The 7,741-nt window shown below is 43.8% G+C and overlaps 1 protein-coding gene across 1 annotated transcript in view; it reads left to right on the forward strand.

Moving 5' to 3' along the window:
* Window positions 1–7,741, forward strand: part of GDPD5 (glycerophosphodiester phosphodiesterase domain containing 5) — a gene marked incomplete at its 5' end in the record, with an annotated part of 43,768 nt that overhangs the window by 12,283 nt on the left and 23,744 nt on the right. The gene's annotated exons all lie outside the window — the stretch shown is intronic.

Consider the following 7,741-nt stretch of genomic DNA (forward strand, 5'->3'; position numbering starts at 1 on the left):
CTCCCCTTCACTGTTCCCCAATACGTAAATATCTGTTAGAAGCAAATGGCTTACTCTGAAGCCGACAAAAAGCAAGATTAGAGACTGGTGAGTCTTGTTCCAACCTCCAAGCAGTAGTCTGCATGTCCCTGAGGAGTTGGCAGTAGGTTTTTCCAGCTGGTTTGTGTAGTGGGTGTCCTCTGACTGTGCCCTTGAATGGCAAAGTTGAGATGAGATTAGAAAGATGAGGACCAGAGAGAGGTGTTCAACCTTCCGCATTCCATCTATGCCCAGCTTTTCACTAAATCAAATATCACCTTGAATTTGAAAAAATCCACCTAAACTGCAAGTCTCCAGGTTGTACTAAGTCATATCTGCTTGGAAACTAATGATTTTAAGGTTTTTCCAGAAGGCATTTCTGCTAATAGGGTCTTGTTTCACAGGGCTGCTTGCTATGCTTTTGCTGTTGAGTCCAACTGTATGTAGATTTAGCTTGGAGAAATGGCCAAGTGGAGCTGGGGAGGAGGAAATAGCCCAGAGAAGAGTCTCGAGACTGGGCTGTGGGACACAGACATCCTCCCTTGAGCAATGCCAAGATCAAAAAGTCTGCAGAGCCCGGGAGTTTGGGACCTGAGGTGAAATTAGATCTAGTGGGACTGGAGATGATAAAAAGTGGTGCAATATTTGCCTTAAAATCTCCTGAAGCAAGACAGGAGATTTGCTGTGCAGATAAACATGTTTTTTGACAGAGTCTGATGGTTGCTTCACCTGTCTGGCAGGACTGGGTCCATAATATTACATTTGCACATCCAACACTCTTATACTAGAAAGACATGAATATAACTGAGTGCTCTTCTGACAAAAGCCAGCAAGGAGATCCATGGGATGAACATGCTTCATCCAAGCTGAAGATGTTTGTCCTAAAATAAAGGATTTGTTGGGGGCATGGCATATGGTATATGGGGCAAAAGATGGTGAAGAGAACCATTTCCCAGCAAAGCTGTAGATATATGGGGATACTTATAGGGGATGCTGATCCATCAGTGTGTGCAGCCTGCTTCTCAAAAATGGGCAATGATCTTTCTTTGCACTCCAGAACTTACTTTCCTCTGTGTGTACACACACCCTGCTCTTCTCTTGTCCCTATAAAAGAGCAGCATTTATAGCACCTGTGTGAGTGCAACTCAACTGCTGCCCTTGTTTTGTGGAGGGAAAAAATGAGGAACAAAGGCCATACGGCTCATATAATTTATCTTGAAACACTGGAGAAAGGGATAATTCTTTGCATTCTAAGTAGCAAGACAAAACAATAACCATCCTGTCATCTGTACTTAGGTGAAGTGTGGCTTTCTGCAGTACTGGAGAGCTACTGGTTCCACACTGGCTGACCATTTGTCAGTAGTGGTAATGCAATGTCCCATTGGTATCATCCTGTTCCCCGCACGATCCTTAATTCACTGCTAGAAAGGATCTTCTGCATGACTCCTCCTACCTTCTCTTGCCTAAATGTCATCCAGTCATACCCAGTTTTCTCTATGCTAAATATCTGTTCCCATCAGGGTGCTATCTGAAAACTCTTTCTCTTAGCAGATGTTTTGTTAATCAATCAGTTCCTTTTTAAAGGCTCTTTCAAAATTAATTATTCAGCCTGTAGATCTGTTTCTGTCCTTCTGAATTCCCATTGGGAGAGAGACAGGGTTGCGGCAGGAATGTGCTGGGAATTGAGGGCTCCAGCCTTCACTTGGTGTCTGTTGGTTTGAAAAGGTCTCATCCTGATGACTAGCAAAATAATCTGACACCCTGAAACGTGAGATGGGGTTCACTGAAAACTATGCATGTTAATATGCTATTTTTTTCAGATGATCTTATGAGCAGGTGTCTTGTCTTTGGTCTTCCTTTTTTTTATTCTTCTTACAGAAATCTAGTTGCATTTTGAATTCAATGGCAATAGACTTGACTGTCTTTTCCCTCTGATTGTAAATATGCAACTGATGCTGAAGATAAAGAAACAGGAGTAGAAGGTAAAAGCTGGGACCAAATCTGAGGTGGAAATGAGGAACTTAATCCAGTAGGACACCAACTTCTACTGCCATTTGCACCTTTAAAGCCTTTTCCCAAATGTCTTTCCTCACATAGCGCTTCAGCTTGAGGCAGGTTGTCTTTGCTTTTGGGATCTGAAGAAGCTGCTGTCCATAATGTTTAATCCTACTTGCTTTTAGGTGATTAGTTCTAAATATACATTCCTTATAAAAATAAAGTTCATCATGATGATCTTCGACCTCAGATTGTAGGTAAATCGCCCAAAGGATTAATAATAGCAAGGATTTATCTGAGCAAGAGCTGTTATCTGTCTCCTTGGAAACCTTCATGAAGCTTGGAAGCTCACCTCCCATTACTGAGACCAAAAGATACTGGTTGGTCTAAAAACTATCAGGCTAAACCCGTGGACACCATCCAAGCATGTCAGAGGCAAGAACAGCTCTTGATTTCAGAGCTGGAGGCTACTAATAGCACTGAAATAAAGCCTTTTGGCAAATCACCCGTACAGCTGGTTTTCGGCATGTCTTGACAGCAGATGATGGTGCCGAAACATCTGTCCGTGTGTTGCAAAGCGCGTGGCACTCATGATGTCGAGCTCCTTCCTGCACAACAGACGATGTCCATCTCCTTGTTGAATGCAGGCACCATGCCAGGAGGGGCATTTTCCAGCGGTGCTGCCTCGTTGGCTTTGCACAACTCCGGAGTGGAAAAGTACCATTGCTGGGACCCAAGTGCCTTGGTGGGCAGCCAACGTACAATTGCACTTGGGATTTTGCCTGTTGGGTTATTGCATGGAGGTGTTTTGCCTCGATGGGGAGCACGTCACGCTGTTCACAGGAAACTTGCCGGGTGTTTTGCCTCGATGGGGAGCATGTCACGCTGTTCACAGGAAACTTGCCGCAAACATGGCCTTGCACATGGGGAGGTTTTGGGTGTCTTTTATAACGCCTGAAGGTGTAGCCTCCAATGTACGTTGGCGTTCTCGTGGAGATGCTGTTTTGCCACCTTGTGGTGCCAGCTATCAATGGAAACTCTAATGTAGATTTCTGGTGAGAATTGTGGCTTACTGAAGAGCTTTCAGCTCATGAAGAACATCTGGTGATTTCTTTATATTGTTTTGGCAGTTTTGTTTTCTTGTTTTTTTCAAGGACCTTTATTTCATCTTATTTTGGGTTCCAAACCTTTGCCACCACCTATTTTGAACACCTTTGGTTTATTTTTAAGGGCTCTGAAGTGCTTTGGTTGGTTTCAGCAGCACAAGAGGTACAAAGAAGCAGTTGGTTTGCTGTATGACTTATGCACCCCCAGTTATTAAAAATGTGTATTAAAAAATGTGTCAGTTGGGACGATCGATAGTAACAAGCAATCACAATTAGCATCTTCTGTCAGACCTGGAGAAAGGCTTGTGTTCACTGAAATAAATTTACGTAGGGTTAGTTAGTCCTTCATTAAGTCAAGCTTCAGCTTAATTTGTGTGCAATACAACAATAATGACATCTCATCTCCTGTATCTAGGTATTAAAGTTCTAATGGCTTTTTGCTTATGAGTTTATTCTGTTGTCCCAGGCAACACTTTTTTTTTTAAATTTTGTTTTGAACTTCTTCACTTCCTTCCAGCCTAGTTGAGCTGTTTTCAGAAATTCTGAGTATGAATGCTCTCTAAAATAACTTGAATTCCTAAGGATTAAAGGTACATTTTTATTTTAATTTTTTTTAAAACAGTATCCTTATTGCCTCATAGTGACTTGGCATGATGAGACCCTAATGCTGGAATCCAACATACTGGATTTCAATATGAATCCAACATAGTGGGAGGGAAAATTAATAAAATAAAAAATTAAATATGGTCATGTTTCCAAGAGGATGAGGAAATCTCCTTAAAGCTTGTCGATGAAGCAAAGATCAAACCCTGAAGGGCAGCTGAGCACCCAATGCCAGAGGTGTGCAATGGCTGCAGTTAGTTTGGAACAGATACGGTGGTTCTGTGCAAGCTTCTTCATTAGCCTCCCCAACATGCAAACGGTGCAGTCATTTATTTTTTTTTTTAAGGCCTGGCAAGGTGACTGATCAGAGGAAAAATAGAGTACTGATGTCCAACTGTAGCAAGGCTACGCTGCTCTAACTAGCATGCTTTCATAATCTTCATTAAGGAAGGTCCAAAGTTCTTGGCTCCATTTTAAAGCATTTGCAATTGACTTCTAAGCACGAAAATAGTCAAAATTAGTTCATTCATGGGTAATTTTCTAGAAATTACTTGCTGTGTCTTGATAGCAGGAAGAAATGAATAGCAGCCTGACTTCTGCCAGGGATGAGCCTATCAAATCAAGTGCGAAGAGAAGGAGCAGCTTCTAGAAACCCTGCTCAGGTTCTGTCTGGCTTTCGGTGGATGTTACCCTGGTTTATATAGGACAGGGGTTTTGGAGTGAAAGCAATACTTCATTCCCCAGGCCCTCCTTCACTTCAGCACTGGCTTCTTAAGAAATTGGTTGTGTCCAGTTGCACTGGATTGCTGCAAGCCTGGATTTATGTTTTAGACCTAACGTGCCTGAGTGTCAAGGAGGAAACCTGTCAAACTGGAGGGAGACAGAAATACAAATTTTATTTATTTATTGCAGGTTTACCGTAAAACCTTAAAACCAAAAATTAGCACTAATCTCAGCAAGTAACTTCAATACCAGCAACTATCCCACTTTGATGCATCTCCACCCTAAACATGCTGAATTTGGGGCTTCAGCTCCCTCTTTTTTGGAGGAAGGCAGGTGGTGGTTGTGATGATGGAAATACCTTACTCAGATTATAGCTTTTGATTAATAAAACCTCACATTTCAGGGGTTATGAACAGAGAAATCCTGCCTCCAATGTGGTGCCAGGGGATCCTCCAGGAATAGGCAGCATCTGATTTTAAGGGACAGTGTTATATTTGTTTACCTGGCTTTCTGACTGACCTTTACTGGGTTATATCATTGGTGTGAGTGGTTTCTGCAGTCTCCTCCAGGCTAGGACTGACAGAGAGGTTTAGAAAACAGGGAGGATTGTACCTTCAAATGAGTCCACCATCGATGCAGTAAGCTATATTTATATCAGAGTGACTGGCTCTGGCCAGGTTAGGAGCTTACCCACCATGTGCTTACAAGAAGATGACGTCTCTGCCTACAAGGCTTATAATCTACTTTTTAAAAGCTTCTGACACATAGGGAATCAGGCTGTCAAGTAATAGCATTGTGGTGTTATAGAGATTACCCAGCACGTGCCATCGTGGGGCACGGTGTTACGGAGAGCGCTTCTGCTGATGTCCCTGCTGTTTGCTGATTCAGAGCAGCCAGAGATGTTCATCCATCTGTGATGCCCTTCAAAAGGATGCTCTTCGCTTCTGATGGTGCTGTGATGGAGATGTTACAGCTCCTGTGTTTGGATGGTTGGATCTTAAATAACAGCCTGTCCTTAAAACAGTTTTAAAACACTGTTTCCTCTTCAAAGCTGCATTTTCAACATAGATCTGGCCAGAGTTTTCTCAGTTTGACTTGCATTTGGGGTCAGATTCCTGGGAAAGGAATGGATGTGCCTCATATCTGAGCAGCTGCATGCAGCCCTAGTGGGGTCCATTTAAGTTTTGCCCTTCTCAAGGAGTGAAGTGTGTGTGTCCTGGCTCTGTAGGGGCTAGAGATGAGTCAGGAGTGGGATATTCCACTCTTGGGCCTGGGATTGTCTCTCCATGGGGTTAAGCATCCGTGGCATCCCTCTGAGTGCTGAGGATGGGATGGTCATAGTGCACCAAGTTTTAAAACTCGATGAAAATCTCAGGGTTTAGCTCACTGCGACCCATATTATAGCACCTCCCCTAAGATGCATGAACATCACTGCTATCTACATGGCCATATTTTTCCAGTCTGGCAAACAGAAATCCCATCCCCAAAAGGAAACAGCCCATCTGGCTTTCATCTGTCGCCTCTGCACGCAGTCTCAGCTCTGTCTAAACTTGCTTTTCCCCAGCCCAGCTGATGAAGGCTCTTGCGTATTGACTTGCTACCTCAGGTCTGTTTGGCTCTGTGTTTCCTTCAAACACCTCTGGCAGTGGAGTCTGGGACTCCTGCTCCTTAACCTAAAGTTAAGTCTTCCTCTGCATCTGAGGAGGGCTGGTGTCCAAACAAGGCTTAACTCTGGCCCTGCAAAAACCGAAATACACTGAAAAGGGGCAAGAAGCATTTTTAATCTTGTTATCAAGCAGCAGAGCCAATGTCTTCTCTGGGTTCAGATTCTGCCGTGCCAGAGTTTGGTGTACAGGCAGGACATGAGAAGACCTTAGTCACGCTGCTCCACCTCTACAGAGGTGAAATACTGTTGTAGCCGTGCTTGTTTGCCTTCGTTTGCCCTGATTGATGTAATAGGAGCCCTTCTTTGTGCTGGTGGGTAGCAGCAGTGTCTCCCTACCCTTGTCGAAGGGTTTTACGTTGATTGCTTAGTGGAGATAGTCCAACATGCCCTTTCCAGTCTCCCTTAGCCCAGGAGATGATTTACAACTCAACACGCTATTCTTTTCTATTCCTTGCATGCCCGCAACCCTGGCGAGACTGCTTACAGTTGCTGCTTGATGTGGTGTCGCATCTTGAGCCGGGACGTGCGTTGCATCCCCCCAGCAACCCTTTCTGACTTAGGCTGATGGTGTAGCTCAGCTGTCTCCAGTTTGAAGTCTACCCACTCTATTCTCTTGTGATTGCTGCAGTCTCGGAAAGCAAAGAGTGAGCGTTACCCTGTACAGGGAGGATCACCTTGCAGTGGAGGAAACCTGAGCTACCTGGGAGGAAACCCGAGATGCTGAAAGCATCCCAAGGAGATGGAGCAGGTCTGCCTGGATGGCATCTCTAGATCTTTATGTGGCTGCTGCTCCCTGCTGACAGCTCTGGGCATCGTGCATATATTGTAAAAAGCTTTTTCAGCCCGACCTTGCATGACCCAGTGCTGGGCTGTGCAATAGGGTGTGATGGGCGTGTTGCCTCTGTCTTCTGGAAAAGCCAGGCTTTGATTGGGAGCTTTTTTAGGAAGGTAACGTGCTCTGTTGCCTTTGTTGAACAAACAGAAAAATGAGCTAGTATTGATGTGTGGCTTGAGCCAGAGGAATTCAGCAGAGATACCGGAGCTATGTGAAGGTTGTGCTGCTGCTGACACTTGGTCTGATTATTTTACCCCAAAGCTTTGCTGACCCGAGCATGTAAGGTGACCAGCTAATAATGCAGCAAATGATTCTCAGAAACTTCTTAAGCAGTTTTTTGTATTTATTGTGCATGTTGCTTGCATGGTACGTTTCGGCCTTTGTTCTTAATTACTTTTCTTTCCAAGGCCTGAGTAATTCTTGAAAATCATGGGTTGTGAATGCTCATTGCGTCTAGATGGAAAATTACTGATCCTGGTGGTAGCAGAGATGAGTGGAAAACCCAGTTTTTACAGGTGTTCTAAATCTGAAAGCAAAATTGGGAAAAAAAAAACCAAAACACCTTTATTTTGCTGTGCTCATGTTTCAGTGCAGAAAACCTGCCGGTTTGTCTCTCCATAGTTGTCTGTCTTTTTTCCTGGTCATCTCTTGTTGGTTTATGGACATTTTGGGGCTTGCTATACTGTACTGGTTGTGTAAGAAAACCAAAGTATTTGTCAAAACAAAGCATTTGTCTTCACCCTACATTGTTTTTAAACAAACTTGAATTCTGTTACCATCGGCTCCATTCAGCAG

The sequence above is a fragment of the Eurypyga helias genome, unplaced genomic scaffold (genome assembly GCF_000690775.1).
Source record: "Eurypyga helias isolate BGI_N326 unplaced genomic scaffold, ASM69077v1 scaffold4669, whole genome shotgun sequence".
NCBI lineage: Eukaryota > Metazoa > Chordata > Aves > Eurypygiformes > Eurypygidae > Eurypyga > Eurypyga helias.